Source organism: Lycium barbarum, chromosome 1, assembly GCF_019175385.1.
Source record: "Lycium barbarum isolate Lr01 chromosome 1, ASM1917538v2, whole genome shotgun sequence".
In the NCBI taxonomy this organism is placed as follows: Eukaryota; Viridiplantae; Streptophyta; class Magnoliopsida; order Solanales; family Solanaceae; genus Lycium; species Lycium barbarum.
The window spans coordinates 112,197,742-112,215,276 of NC_083337.1; positions in this window are offsets into that span (position 1 = coordinate 112,197,742).

Below are 17,535 nucleotides of genomic sequence, written 5' to 3' on the forward strand. Positions count from 1 at the left end.
TATTTTTGGAGCGCTCTTTTATTCAGAGCCATCTTTTGGTATAGTCTGTCACTTCTATATATGTATATCCTCGTTCATGGGTACGGCGGGGCCCTGTCCCGTCGTATGATTCTGTCGGTCTGTTAGAGGTCTGTGGACATGTTTGTGGGTTGGGATTCTTCCTGTACAGCTGTGTGTATATGTTGTGTTTGGGCGGTCCCATTCGCCGCGGCGGCCGGTCCGCATATATTTAAATATTACTCTATTGGCCCTGTGTGGCCTTTGTTGGTATTTTCTGCGTGCAGGGTATATGGAATAGTCCGTAAAACAAAGGAAACTCTGCCGAAAGTTTTCTGGAAATTAGCTAAATTTGAAATAAAGCCTCGTCGGCTTCTGCTGTATATTAGAATGTGTTTGAGTGCCCAGATCGGGCATTAGTCACGGCCTACGGGGTTGGGTCGTGACACTATCATTACCCACGACGCTGTCTGCAAAGTCTCTAATACTAATCAGACATCACAGCATACATACTCTGACTCGGCAGCACTCCTGGAGGAAATGGACCATGTTATATATATATCATCTTATCCCTTAGATTGTTCAAGAAGCATAGAACAAACAAAAAGCAAAACAAGAGAGAGCAAGAAGAAGAGGGATCGGGTTTGGCTTGGAAAAATCACCCCCAAAAATATTGCTCCTAAAATTTTTCTCTTGGTGAATTTCTACTAAGTTGAGGTCCCTTTATAACTTGGTGTAGTTGCTTTGGAAGAAAGAACACTTGGTGCCTCAATTTGATCACTTATTCAAGTGAAGAAGACTAGAAAATAAGGTAAGAATTTATCTCTTTTTATTGTGTTATGATGTTTTGTTTGTGTTGTAGTATGTGGGAATGAGTTGATTGTATGGAAAATTGGAAGATTTCAAAGTGGGATTGGAATATGGTGTGTAGCCGTGAGGGTATATGTGTTGCATACCTATAATGTGTTGAACTATGTTATATTTTAGTTGTGAATGTGATGGAATTCATATTGTGGATGAAAGTTGAATAAATTTGATTGAATTGATAAATAGAGCAATTGGCCGTGTGGTATATTGGAGTAGGAATAGAAATGGATTAAGTTGTTTAGTGTGTTATTGTGATGCTTTCAATGTAAATGAAGATGGGATAATATGAGTTGGTATTGAAATGGAATGTAGAAACTTATGTCGTTTTAGTATGATTTTCCGACATTAGGAAAATGAAGTTATTTGGTTGTTAGTTGTGTTGATCATTGATGAATTTGGAAGTTGGAAACATGTTATTAATATGTATGCCAAAGATTTGATGTTTTGAACAAGTTATGACTTTGGCGGAAAGTTGTATATTATGTATATCGTGTGTATAATTTAAGAAATCGATATGAAATGCTTCTAAACTATGTTGTGGTGATCTAGATTGATAATGAATGTGAAATCGTTGAGATTAGTTTGAAAGTTAAGGTTATGGCATTATGTCGGCAAGTAGAACTAGTTGTGCCATATTGTGTTTCTAGTGTTTGTTGTTGATGTTGATGTTGTTGTTTGGGTTGTTGTTGATGATTGTGAGCCGAGTTGAATTCTCGGGGGTGCTATATGTATAGGGGAAGTGCTGCCGAAATTTCGGTAGACAAATATGAGTTGAATTGAATTCGTAGCATCTATAGCTTACAATTGGTAAATGTGACCATTTGCAGATTTTCGACGAAACGGAGAGTGAGCTCGGATAGGCTTAAAAAGCTCAAAAGGTATGTAAAGCTACCCCGATCCTTCTTTTGGCATGCCTAAGTGTATTAGGATCGAATTCGGGCCTCGAAAGACTTTCTGCCCCTCGGAATCCGCAAGTGAAAATATCACTTTTTCTTTCAGTAAGATTGAACTCTTTTGGTATGTTTTCTTGGAAATTATGCAAACCTTCTCTAAACTCCTTGGAAAGCTACAGAATGTCCGTAGAACCTTTATAGGTGATCCCATAAGCTTAAAGGGCGTAATTTGGACCCATCGCCTTGCTTGTCCCGAGGTGGGCCCACTATTCCCGGTTTTGCCCTTAATGTACTTAAGTCTTCTTTTCGAATAGTTCTTAAAAGAAACGTTTTTACTACCATTTTAATTACCTAACAAACGTTGTTTTAAATATCCCATTAAGTCTGATAAATTGTTTTGATACTCGAAACTCATTTACTATGATTCCTTCCGACTTCATTGGATCGGTTTGTCTTTGATATGCCTCATCGAGTCTATGGAAACATTCATGATATTTTAATTGCATTAGTCTCTCACTACTCCATTCGTGGATGCCCCAATGTTTCCCACACTGAGCCCGAGCCAGGATATGTTGTCAAGCGTGATCCTTTGCATTGTTCGTCGTGCCTCGATGTGAGGGGGGTAGGTATACGCGTACATGGGTTTGTGGAGTATGTTGTGCCATGTACGCTTGTTCTGATATGATTTACTATAGCCATCTGATATGACATATTATGTTACGGGGTTATGCCCCTATTCTGATTCTTCTGTGTTGTGGCATCAGCGTCGGAAGGGTGGCCACGTTCTGTCTACCGAGTCCCTTGGCAGGGGCCGGATTTGATATGACATATGTTTCTATACACACTCTGCATGTTTTGAAATTATGTATCTGATACTGTGGATTTTTCTGTTTATTTCTGTACGTTCTATACCAGTTATGATTTTGTTTCTGCAACTCAGGCTTTACATATTCAGTACATATTTCGTACTGACCCCCTTTCCTCGGGGGCTGCGTTTTCATGCCGCGCAGGTACCGACGACAGGTTTGTTGATCCGTCCGCTTAGGATCTCATTCTGCTATTTTTGGAGCGCTCTTTTATTCAGAGCCATCTTTTGGTATAGTCTGTCACTTCTATATATGTATATCCTCGTTCATGGGTACGGCGGGGCCCTGTCCCGTCGTATGATTCTGTCGGTCTGTTAGAGGTCTGTGGACATGTTTGTGGGTTGGGATTCTTCCTGTACAGCTGTGTGTATATGTTGTGTTTGGGCGGTCCCATTCGCCGCGGCGGCCGGTCCGCATATATTTAAATATTACTCTATTGGCCCTGTGTGGCCTTTGTTGGTATTTTCTGCGTGCAGGGTATATGGAATAGTCCGTAAAACAAAGGAAACTCTGCCGAAATTTTTCTGGAAATTAGCTAAATTTGAAATAAAGCCTCGTCGGCTTCTGCTGTATATTAGAATGTGTTTGAGTGCCCAGATCGGGCATTAGTCACGGCCTACGGGGTTGGGTCGTGACACTATCATTACCCACGACGCTGTCTGCAAAGTCTCTAATACTAATCAGACATCACAGCATACATACTCTGACTCGGCAGCACTCCTGGAGGAAATGGAGCCCGCCAATCCACTGGATCATCTTCAGCTATTCTCGTCTATCCATTTGTGGGTACCTGCGCGGCATGAAACGCAGCCCCCGAAGAACAGGGGGGTCAGTACGGAATATGTACTGAGTATGTAAGGCATGAGTACAGAAAACAAAACCATGACTGAGACAGATAGAACAACATACAAATAGCTTATCCAGAATACCAAACACTTATTATTTTTCTTTTCCAGACACGAATCATACTTACTCATCTCGTATGCCAGACGGATTACAGAACGTACAAATTGCTCAAATGATGTCATATAGCAAACGGAATACAGAATATACGGAAGGTCAGAATGCTTACTCTCCAACACAAGTCATGCATATCGGAATCGGATATCTTATCACATACGCGGTAACCCCGGGGACATATACCACGCCGGGACAAATACCATATCATACATACGGTAACCTCGGGGACAAATATCACGCCGAGGGACCGATCACATCCTATCATATACATGGTAACCTCGGGGACAGATAACACGCCGAGGAACCGGTGAACAATGCCAAGGGATGCGCACGGTAACATAGGAACGTGGTCGCCACTCCTACCTTTGGCGCCACAACACATCATACTTCAGAAAATTTTCTCCGATCTCCGTCACACATCATAACATAACCACGGTACCCGGGGGCGGACAGATAACACAGCACCCCGAGCCCGGACACATCATACTTCATAATATATCCTCGGTAACCGGGGACGGACATATAACACAGTACCCCGGAACCGGACACATCATACTTCGGAATTCATATATGGAACCCGACCCTCAACAGAGGACTCGGCGAACCATCCGCACAATACATATCGGCCCGGGACTCGGTGAAGGAAATCATAACATTTGCACGAGCAGAATAGTGAGAAACCGAATGCACATAATTCAGACTCAATAGATTAATCAAACATATTCTCAAAATATCCATAACAGATTACTTATTACAGAATACTTATGTCAAATTACTTTTATCAGAATATTTCTATCAAAGTACTTATATCGCTTTTACTCAATCAGGATACATATTCCAAATTACTTGTAGCATAATCTCTCATATCAGAACACTTATACCAAATACTCTCATCAGGATATTTATATCAGAATGTTCAGACCAACATACTTATGTCAGAATACGGATGTCAGATTTGCTTAAGTCAGGATTCACCTATCCAGGTTATTAGTTGCCTATATTAGGGAGAACATACAGATCACAAATAGACTCGGGATCATAGAATGGAATAACCCAAAGTATATATCAATGTCATACCCTACTTAGCTCTAGGACATGCCAAAAGAATGAAAGGGTAAGCCTTACATACCTGCGCCGCGACCAACTAGTTACGCTTGTGCCTCCAACTTGTTAATCTACATTCAAGAGGATTCATCCATTCATTAGATTCGTTGTCACATACTTGCCCTAATCTTTCAAACACATTCACTTATATTCTGCCGGAATTTCGGCAGCATCTCCCTGTAAATGTACCAACCCCGAGAATATGGCTCGGCCCAATTCAACAACAACCCAACCAACAACCAAGCTATGGCATCAATAATCAATTCAAGAATACATTCTAACATTAAACGCTCTTTTTACATAATCCGACAACGTTCACAATATTCCAACTAATATCAACGTTTATGCATTCGATTACTAATCCAAGACCATTCAAACAATATTCACGAATGCTTTAAACAATTGACACAACTTTTCAAACAACCCAACAATGCACCATGGAACCCGAAATCTTCCAACTTCCATAGGAACCATCACAACACATTTCTTTCTTCAAACTACACCAACAAACCACACTTTAACAACATTATTATCATGATTACAAGAAACTACATTTGATTCAAATTGGCTTCCAAAAACAGCCCGCAACAATTACGACACCATCTTAGATCATTAAGCTCTCATTTACATCACATAATCCACAACACAACAACCCAAACATACTAAATAAAATTTGTTCATTCTTTGACATGCAAAACAGTCCATTTTCAGCCAGCCCTTCAACACACACATTCCAAAATTTTCATCCATTTTTTTGCACATCACAACAACACATAATCATGCTAAATACACATAATTCATCATTTCTACACACCACACACACACACGGCTACACACACTAATCTCAACTCCACCTTGAATCATCAAGTTCTCATTTTCATCATAGGATACTTATCAACAACAATCAAATTACCATATAAAAATTATTCCATTTTTTTCCTACACAACATGTACACACACGGCCAACCTTCCAACATGCATGTTTTCATGCTTCTCTTCCATTTCCACATACCACAACATACACAAACCATTTATAACATATAAAAGAGGATTAATTCTTACCTTTTCCTCCCAACTTCTTTACTCAACCAAAGTGCGGAAAACAATGAAACGGATGGCCTATCTTCCGAAACAATTACACCACGTTGTAGAGGGCCCTTGAATTAGTAGGAATACCACAAGAAAATAATTTTTGGGGCAAGATTTCATGGAGCCAATTTTACGTGGCTAGGGCCGAATATGGCCCCTTTTTTTTTCCTTCATCTTTCTTGTTTTATTTCTTGAATCCTCTAGGGACAAATAATTAATTGTCTTGTTTTTTTTTCAAGACTTATACATATATATATATATAGTGGCATGTGAGGGGCACATGCCCCTCTCTAGACTTTTCCTTTCTTGTTTTTTTTCCATTTCTAGAATTTTCTTCTCTTTTCCTCTTCTTTTTATTTTCTAGATTTTTCTTCAAATTTCCAATACTTGTGAAATGACCATTTTTCCCCTAGCCTTTTCCAATATTTCCATGGGACATTTTGCAAATTTTCCTTTTTCGCCCTCAACCTCTCACAATACTTCCATACTAATAATAGTCATAAATAATGTCTTCGACCACTCGTACATTGAAATAATTTTGAAAATGATCTCGCCCCTAACTTTCCACGACGGCTTTGGAATTTCCAAACATTCAAAACACAGGATATAACATCCTCCCTCCCTTTAGAACATTCGTCCTCGAATGTTCAACTGACCTTATGGTGACTCGTAGCACTTCGGGAGGGGGTTTCTTTCATAGTTGCCCGTTTCTCCATGCCCATTCCACATAATCGAACCTTTCCGTCCTCATATGGGTCCTTATTCTGTCTCATGGGTTTCCTAAGTTCTGGGCCAACTTGTCTTCCTTGGATCATCTCCTTTCTATTACTATTTTGTAACCATATCTCAACAAAAGCCATACCTTTAGATCTTTACCACAACTCCTCCTTAATCTTTCCTCTCGTATCTCTCGATACAAGCATACTTGTCTTTGACCTCATGTGTTGGTGCTCATTTCGCTCCTCATCCTTCCTTGTAAGCCCAATATGGCCTCCCGCCTTTTAAGGGGGGTTCCTCATATATCACGATCTTCAAGTACTCTTATCTTTTAGATATTCTTCACCCCTCGTCTCTCTTTCTAACTCTATACCTAACGTATCGAAACCTCCCCAGCTCAAGTTTCTCCCCCTTTACTTCCTACCTATGTCGTCGTTTTTCTCACCTTTTCATTCCCTTCCATCTCTGCTTATGGAAATTAATCCTCGAACCTCACACACTCCTCCTTTATTCCATATTATCGTACTTTATTCTCGCCCCATGCCTGTATTTAAACCTTTATCTGATAATATCGTACCTCGCCGGAAATTTCCTCTCAGAGGTTTTCTTGTCTCTTACCCTTTTTTTTTCGATATCTTGATTTCCTTACTCCTCATGTACTCACTCACTTCTTTTTCAAATACCGAACTGTTAAGACCTTTTTGTCCTTGACCCATAGTGAAAATAGCGTCTTACCTTATAACATTTACACCATTTGTTTTCTCACTACTATTCAGGTTTCGGTGCCCCTTTACTCGATTGAGGTCTCCGTTACCGTAGCATAGGTTATTGGGACACACGTGTCCACTGATATCATCGTATATGGAATAACATATGCATCCGCACCTACACATATAGTTATTATCAATTAACCCACAAAATATTTCCAATCTTTATTCAAGCCTATCCTAATTCCCGAGCTGTGACACACTTTTTGCCTCTTCACCGAGCTGGTCTGCCTCGTTCTCTGCGTCTTCTTATGGTCTCCAACCACCCCATACACTATAGTCTCACTCAGGTTACTCTAGTTTTCCATTTGTTCCCTTAAATTTTAATTTTGCAAAATTTTCCCAATTACTTCCCAGGGGGGTCACCCATCCTAAAATTGCTCCCACCTGAGCACGCTTAACCTCGAATCTTTAGTGGAATCCGATGCCTTAATGTTGGTTTTTTCGAGTCCACTTTCTCGCATGACCTTTACTACATGATTCAGGACTAATCGAGGTCTTATAGATCCCGGGACACCCTCGTGGTACGTCTTTTCTTCCATAATTACCGTTTTACCCTTTTCAGTCCTCAGTGCTCACCTTTCGCTTCCGTGTATAACTACTTTTCATCCTAGGTTCCCAGGCCCCTGGTGATCATAGATACACCTCCGTTGCAATTATTATATGGTTGCCCGGATATCAGTCTGTTCGAACTCCTTATTCACCGCTTTTACATAGTAACCTGTGGCAAAATTAATTGTCAACTTTCTGAATTCCCCGTCCGACTTTGTTTTTCTTATACCATCCTCCTGTACATTGCAAATACCAATAACACCTTGCGGAACACACAGCTACACCACATTCCAGCCATCCGGGACTGCCAATTTTAGGTAACGGATCAAATACACCAGTACTTACCCCTGTGACTTTCCATGTCACCACTCACCTTTTCCATCGTACGTAAGGCTTACATAAGAAATTTCATTTCCTATAGCTTGGCTCTATCGCACGATCTATGACAGAAGGCAGGTCAACAATCCCTAAATGCCCTGTAGCCTCCTGTTTATAAATGTGGCGCGCTTCACATCATAAACAGCACTCTACCGGACACGACTTTGCAGACAACCCCTAGGACAGACCTGCTCTGATACCACTTTGTCACACCCTAACCTTATTAGGGTGTGATGGGCACTCGACCCCACATACAGAGCCGAGCGAACCCGCAGACCCTGATTACACACCTAATTTTTTTTTTTTGAATTCTGAAAGTCAATTACAAATAAAATACATGTTGAGCTTTCAAAATTTTCTGCTTACTATTTCCAGAATTTAACAAATCTGTAATTATATAAAATTTACTATATAACACAAAATGACATATCGGCTGATCGAGCCGCTTACAGACTGACTATCATTACCCACGACGCTGTCTGCAAAGTCTCTAATACGGATCAGACATCACAGCATACATACTCTGACTCGGCAACACTCCTGGAGGAAATGGAGCCCGCCAATCCACTGGATCATCTTCAGCTATTCTCGTCTATCCATTTGTGGGTACCTGCGCGGCATGAAACGCAGCCCCCGAAGAACAGGGGGGTCAGTACGGAATATGTACTGAGTATGTAAGGCATGAGTACAAAAAACAAAACCATGACTGAGACAGATAGAACAACATACAAATAGCTTATCCAGAATACCAAACACTTATTATTTTTCTTTTCCAGACTCGAATCATACTTACTCATCTCGTATGCCAGACGGATTACAGAACGTACAAATTGCTCAAATGATGTCATATAGCAAACAGAATACAGAATATATGGAAGGTCAGAATGCTTACTCTCCAACACAAGTCATGCATATCGGAATCGGATATCTTATCACATACGCGGTAACCCCGGGGACATATACCACGCCGGGACAAATACCATATCATACATACGGTAACCTCGGGGACAAATATCACGCCGAGGGACCGATCACATCCTATCATATACATGGTAACCTCGGGGACAGATAACACGCCGAGGAACCGGTGAACAATGCCAAGGGATGCGCACAGTAACATAGGAACGTGGTCGCCACTCCTACCTTTGGCGCCACAACACATCATACTTCAGAAAATTTGCTCCGATCTCCGTCACACATCATAACATAACCACGGTACCCGGGGGCGGACAGATAACACAGCACCCCGAGCCCGGACACATCATACTTCATAATATATCCTCGGTAACCGGGGACGGACATATAACACAGTACCCCGGAACCGGACACATCATACTTCGGAATTCATATATGGAACCCGGCCCTCAACAGAGGACTCGGCGAACCATCCGCACAATACATACCGGCCCGGGACTCGGTGAAGGAAATCATAACATTTGCACGAGCAGAATAGTGAGAAACCGAATGCACATAATTCAGACTCAATAGATTAATCAAACATATTCTCAAAATATTCATAACAGATTACTTATTACAGAATACTTATGTCAAATTACTTTTATCAGAATATTTCTATCAAAGTACTTATATCGCTTTTACTCAATCAGGATACATATTCCAAATTACTTGTAGCATAATCTCTCATATCAGAACACTTATACCAAATACTCTCATCAGGATATTTATATCAGAATGTTCAGACCAACATACTTATGTCAGAATACGGATGTCAGATTTGCTTAAGTAAGGATTCACCTATCCAGGTTATTAGTTGCCTATATTAGGGAGAACATACAGATAACAAATAGACTCGGGATCATAGAATGGAATAACCCAAAGTATATATCAATGTCATACCCTACTTAGATCTAGGAAATGCCAAAAGAATGAAAGGTTAAGTCTTACATACCTGCGCCGCGACCAACTAGTTACGCTTGTGCCTCCAACTTGTTAATCTACATTCAAGAGGATTCATCCATTCATTAGATTCGTTGTCACATACTTGCCCTAATCTTTCAAACACATTCACTTATATTCTGCCGGAATTTCGGCAGCATCTCCCTGTAAATGTACCAACCCCGAGAATATGGCTCGGCCCAATTCAACAACAACCCAACCAACAACCAAGCTATGGCATCAATAATCAATTCAAGAATACATTCTAACATTAAACGCTCTTTTTACATAATCCGACAACGTTCACAATATTCCAACTAATATCAACGTTTATGCATTCGATTACTAATCCAAGACCATTCAAACAATATTCACGAATGCTTTAAACAATTGACACAATTTTTCAAACAACCCAACAATGCACCATGGAACCCGAAATCTTCCAACTTCCATAGGAACCATCACAACACATTTCTTTCTTCAAACTACACCAACAAACCACACTTTAACAACATTATTATCATGATTACAAGAAACTACATTTGATTCAAATTGGCTTCCAAAAACAGTCCGCAACAATTACGACACCATCTTAGATCATTAAGCTCTCATTTACATCACATAATCCACAACACAACAACCCAAACATGCTAAATAAAATTAGTTCATTCTTTGACATGCAAAACAGTCCATTTTCAGCCAGCCCTTCAACACACACATTCCAAAATTTTCATCCATTTTTTTGCTCATCACAACAACACATAATCATGCTAAATACACTTAATTCATCATTTCTACACACCACACACACACACGGCTACACACACTAATCTCAACTCCAACTTGAATCATCAAGTTCTCATTTTCATCATAGGATACTTATCAACAACAATCAAATTACCATATAAAAATTATTCCATTTTGTTCCTACACAACATGTACACACACGGCCAAGCTTCCAACATGCATGTTTTCATGCTTCTCTTCCATTTCCACATACCACAACATACACAAACCATTTATAACATATAAAAGAGGATTAATTCTTACCTTTTCCTCCCAACTTCTTTACTCAACCAAAGTGCGGAAAACAATGAAACGGATGGCCTATCTTCCGAAACAATTACACCACGTTGTAGAGGGCCCTTGAATTAGTAGGAATACCACAAGAAAATAATTTTTGGGGCAAGATTTCATGGAGCCAATTTTCCGTGGCTAGGGCCGAATATGGCCCCTTGTTTTTTCCTTCATCTTTCTTGTTTTATTTCTTGAATCCTCTAGAGACAAATAATTAATTGTCTTGTTTTTTTTTCAAGACTTATACATATATATATATATATAGTGGCATGTGAGGGGCACATGCCCCTCTCTAGATTTTTCCTTTCTTGTTTTTTTTCCATTTCTAGAATTTTCTTCTCTTTTCCTCTTCTTTTTATTTTCTAGATTTTTCTTCATATTTCCAATACTTGTGAAATGACCATTTTGCCCCTAGCCTTTTCCAATATTTCCATGGGACATTTTGCAAATTTTCCTTTTTCGCCCTCAACCTCTCACAATACTTCCATACTAATAATAGTCATAAATAATGTCTTCAACCACTCGTACATTGAAATAATTTTGAAAATGATCTCGCCTCTAACTTTCCACGACGGCTTTGGAATTTCCAAACGTTCAAAACACGGGCTATAACAGATAATATGGTAAGGAACCGAGGAGTGCAACAAGAAGTGATATTGATTATGATGTCTGAAAAGCTTTGAAGGAAAGGAAGAAGGGACACAATGTCTGTGAAATAGCGAAAGGCATTTATCTGTTATTGGAATATAATTCTTGGCCAGTGACTGTGTGGGATATGAGAAGATATGTTATAAAAGTATATGAGTCAGTAATGCGAAAAATTACTCCATCATATTGGTAAAGAATCCATATCGGAAAGTCAACAAAGGACGATTATAAAAAGAACCCCCCCGAAGTAGTAAGACGCCCCATGAGGTCAATTTAACATTCGAGGACGAATGTTTTAAAGGGGGGGAGGATGTTACATCCGACATTTTTGCATGTTCGAAAAAAATTGAGATAACTTGACTTGTAATGAATAATGCCATATTTGGACCTTACTTGGTATGCATGTGTCGGTTATGAATACGTTGGTGTGGAATTACGAAAGGAGGCCAAGGGCAAAATTGGAATTTTGGAAACTTGTTTCATGAATTACAAAAATGTAGCCAATTGGACTCAAAAAAAATATATAAGAAAGTGAGGCCCAAAATGGGAGGCCCAACCGGCCATACATGGCCCAAGTCTATGGAACTAATTAATTCCCATGTGACATTATATATTCATCTATATCCAAAGAAGATTCAAGAAAAACAAAGAAAGAACAAGAAGAGAAAAAGAAGAAGGGGTCAAAAGAAAAGGAAAAAAATTCTTGGAGCTTAATCCTTGGTTCAAAAATTCATTTCTTGTGGGATTATTACCAAGTGCAAGGTTCTCTACAAAGTGGTACAATTATTTTGGCAAGAAACTATCTCTGGTAGCAAGGAGAATTTGTTGGGAAAAAGGTAAGAATCTTATGTTCTTTTCATGTTATGAAGCTTTGTTTATGTTGTGGAATGTAGGAATGAGTAGAAACTATGAAAATATGGAAGTTTGCATGGTATTTATATATATGCTTGTGTGGCCGTGTGGGTGCCTTGATGTGTAGCCAACATGAATTGAATTTTATGTTGTAGTCTAGTTGTGGTTATGATAGAAATTATATTGGAAATGAAAGTTGAATGAATTCGACGGAAATTGGAAATATGGAGTGTAGCCGTGTGGTGTTGTGTTGATGGTGGAGGATAAATTAAATTTCCTTAGTATGATGATTGTGTTGTTGTGAAGTGAATGGAAGAAAAATGGTTTTGTTGTTATGGAAAGTTTGTTGTTAAGTTGTTGTAGGAAATATGCAACTTTATTGTAGTTTATGTATATATGGAAATGAAAGTGGTAAGGTGCAAATCATGATATTCATCAATGAAATTGGAAGTTAAGAATGCATTATGAACGATTATGTTGAAGATTGGGAATTTTAGATGAATTATGGTTTTGGTGAAAAGTTTGTATATCGTGTATACCTTGTGAATATATTGTAGAAAGGATATGAAATGCTTCCTATTTACGTTGTAATGATCATGACTAATGATGAATATGGAAATATTAAGATTGGTTTGGAAGTGTAAGGTCAGAATGAAAGATATTGTGTTATGTCGGAAAGATGGCTAGTTATCCCATATTATGTGTTTTGTGATATTTGATGTTGTTATCGATGTTGTTGTTGAATTGTTGGGTTGCTGTGTTGATATACTAAGTCGAGCTAAGTCTCGGGGATGAAATATATATAGGGGAAATGCTGCCGAAATTTCGGTAGGCAATTATGTGATTAAGTATGGAATCCTAAAGGCTTGAATTGACAATTGGTAAACTTGACCATTTGTAGATTCTGGACGAAATTGGAATCGAAGCCAAGCGAGCGTAAGACGCAATCGAGGTATGTAAAGCCTACCCCTTCATTCTTAGGCATGTTCTGAACGTAATAGGCTCGGCCGCGAGCCTTAAGTACGACTCTGTACCTCGGAATTCGAGATGGAAATCCGCTCCAATTCCTTCAATAAGATTGAATCATTTTTCTTATAACTTGTCCCTAAAGTGAACTTTTGTATAAAACTTTCCTAAACGGAGTCGGAATACTTCCATATGATTATGGATGACCTCATAAGGTCTATTATCAGTAATTTACGTATGTCGCCTCGAGTTGGTCCGAGGTGGGCCCACGGGGCCCCGATACCTATTGTATGATCTAAATTGTCTCATTTCTGTCCGATTTTCACAAGTAACATCTGGACTATTATTCTGATCACGATATGACTACTTTTTATATAAATCTTACAAAATGGTTTTGACATCTGGAAATATGATTCTGGTGATAATCTGTCGTGACTTCCCAAGTAGGATATAGGCGCGTATTATGAATACCATCCGAATACTCTGACTTGACTCGCCGCTTGGCATACTTTAGTTTGATTGAGTCTGTATGTGTGTGGTTTCTCATTAATATATTCGTGGATGTCTCAATGCTTCCTTCACTGCGTCCCGGGCCAGGTTCTGTTATCGTGCATATTCCTCTGCATTGTTCACCGCGTCCCTCGGTGTGCGGGCCGAGATCTATTTATATCAGTATGATATTATGATCTGTGTATGGGGATGGCGGCCAGGATGGCACATTATCTGATTCTGTCTGTCCACCGCGTCCCGTACTAAGAGGGTCGGGTTCTGTTTACCGCGCCCCCGTGACAGGGCTAGGATCTGTATGTATGTATGTAGGTGCTATCAGCATTTATATAAGCACATGACTCTGTATGATTCTGTATGACTCTGCATGCATAATTCTGTCCGGCACACGTCTGTCTGTCCGTATGTATTGTGATTCTGTCTGTCCGTATGTATTATGATTCTGTCTGTCAGTCTGGACCATGATTCTGTCTGTCCGTCTGGATTGTGACTCTGTCCGGTATACTTCCGTCTGTCTGTTCGACTTATGATTCTGTCTGTGATATTTCTGTGTTTCTGGTCCAGATTATGATTATGTTTTATACATTTTCGCTTTACATACTCGGTACATTTTTCGTACTGACCCCCGGTTCTTCGGGGGCTGCGTTACATGCCCGCAGGTACAGACGCACCTGGAGATACACCGCCAGTCTAGGACTCAGATTCTGCTATTTTGAAGAGCTCCTTTGATCCGGAGCGAATACTTTTGGTATATATCATCTGACATCTGTATATTCTGTATGTATGACAATTCTGGGTACGGCGGGGCCCTGTCCCGTCATCTAATTCTGTATGTCTGTTAGAGGCCTGTAGATATGTATGTGGGTTATGGGTTACATCTGTTCAGGTAGGTGCGTACGATTTTGTGACTCCGTCTGCTATGTTAGCCTCATCGACTTATGCAAAAGTTTTAGTATGCATATGTATATGTATTTTCGCGCGCGCCGTATCTGTATTGGCTTGAATCTGTAAACACCTATTTGAAAATTCTGTCTGGTACGCCGATTCTGTCAGGTAGGTACGTATGGGTATCCAGTTAGGATACCAGTCGCGGCCCACGGAGTTGGGTCGTGACACTTAACTTGGTCCATTGCTTGCTGGATTAAGTCTGGCCCTACTAATTTCGTCTCTCCCACTTCAAACTATCCAATTGGTGATCTGCACTTCCGCCCATACAAAGCTTTATATAGGGCTGTCGGAATACTGGAGTGGTAACTATTGTTGTACGCAAACTCAATAAGAGGCAAGTGATCATCCCAATTTCCCCCAAATTCTAGCACACATGCCCTTAACATATATTTAAGGGTATGAATGGTACGCTCATCCTGTCCATGTGTCTAAGGGTGAAATGCTATGCTAAGATTCACCTGAGTCCCCAAACCCTCATGGAAAGATCTCCAAAAATTAGCCGCAAACTGCATACCCCTATCAGAGATAATGGATATAGGAACATCCTGAAGTCGGACTATCTCCTTAATATAAAGCTTTGCATAATCCTCTACGGTGTAAGTAGTCCTGACCGGTAGAAAATGTGTTGATTTTGTCAATCTATCAACAATTACCCATATAGAATTAAACTTACGCTGAGACTGGGGTAAGCCTGAAATGAAATCCATATTAACCACCTCCTACTTCTAAGTCGGGATTTCCATAGCCTGCAATAATCTGCTGGGCTTCTGATGTTCAATCTTCACCTGTTGACAATTAGGACACTAGGCTACGAACTCCGCTATATCATTCTTCATTCCATCTCACCAATAAACCTCTTTAATATCGCAGTACATCTTTGTTGACCCAGGATTGATAGAATAGTGGGAGCAATGAGCTTCCGCCATAATTTCCTGACATAGCCCCGCAACATCGGGAACACACAACCTTCCTCGATATGTGAGGACTCCATCTTCGGTAACCCTAAATGGTGATTTCTTCTTTTGCGGAGCTATATATTTATAATGGGTCAATAAAGGGTCTTCATACTGGCGCCTCTTCACCTCGGTTACTAAGGATGATGTTGCTGTTTTCTAAATAGTAACTTCGGCATCTCCAGGATCTACAACTCTGACCCCCAAATTGGCTAGCTGACGAAGCTTATGAGTCAGCTCTATTTTTCCATCCCTTGGTATGCCATACTACCCATAGATTTGAGACTGAGGGCATCGGCTACCATATTCGCCTTCCCTGTGTCACGACCCAAATTGATGAGTCGTGACGAGTGTCTGACCTCTAGTGACCAAACACCCTTATACTCATATCTGAATCTTGTTGAACATGAAGGGCCCTCAAGTGACTTAAACTGATCTCATAAATAGGTGACATCATGAACTCTGAACAATCTGTATATGTATACATAAACATGCTGAAAGAACAGTGCAAATGAGCTAGGCTGCTACATATACTGCGCATAAAAGAATAGAAGCCAACAAGGCTACATCCTCTAACTAATACATACAACTGTCTACAAGCCTCTTGTTATATCCCGTGTTTTCGCACCTTTGGAAAAATTGGAAATAATGTTGATTTGTAAGAAATAAGGTTATAATTAATTTTATTTGACATAGGAGTTGTGTATGAAAGGATATTAATGTGGAAGTGTCGAACAAGGCTAAGGGTAATTTTGGAATTTTGGAAATTAGTTTCGGGAATTACAAAATACGATCCATAAGTTATTGGGCTCAAAAATTGAATTGAAAATGAGGCCCAAAGAGTTAAGGGTGGCCGGCCATGATGGCCTTGGCCCAAACCCAATTAGTGGTCATGTGCTTGGTCATGTGACCAAGCACTTCAATACTTATATAATCGAAGACTAATGATAAGGATCAACAAGAACAAAAAAAATAGAAGAGGAGAGAAAGAAGAGGTCTCGGGTTTGTGGAGGAAAATTGGGTATCAAAAATCTTGTTCTAAAAATTCATTTCTTGTTAAATTCCTACTAAGTCAAGGTTCCTTTGTAACTTGGTATAGTTGGATTGGAGTGGGGAGCATTAGAATCACCAAAGTGATCATATTTCCAAGTGAAGAAGACTTGAGGAAAAGGTAAGAATTTCTACCTTTTTATTGTGTTATGAAGCTTTGTTTGTGTTGTAGTATGTAGAAATGTGTTGATTGTATGAAGAAATGGAAGTTTGTGATGTGGGTTTGGAATATGGTGTTTAGCCGTGTGCATATGTGCCTTATATATCAATAATGTGTTGAATTTATGTTATATCCTAGTTGTGATTGTGGTGAAATGTATATCGGAAGTGAAAGTGAAATGAATTGAGTTGAAGTGGGTGAGTTGATACTTGGCCGTGTGGCATAGGTTTGTATGGAATGGAATGGATTAAGTTTGTTAAGTATGTTAGTTGTGTTATTACGATTCTT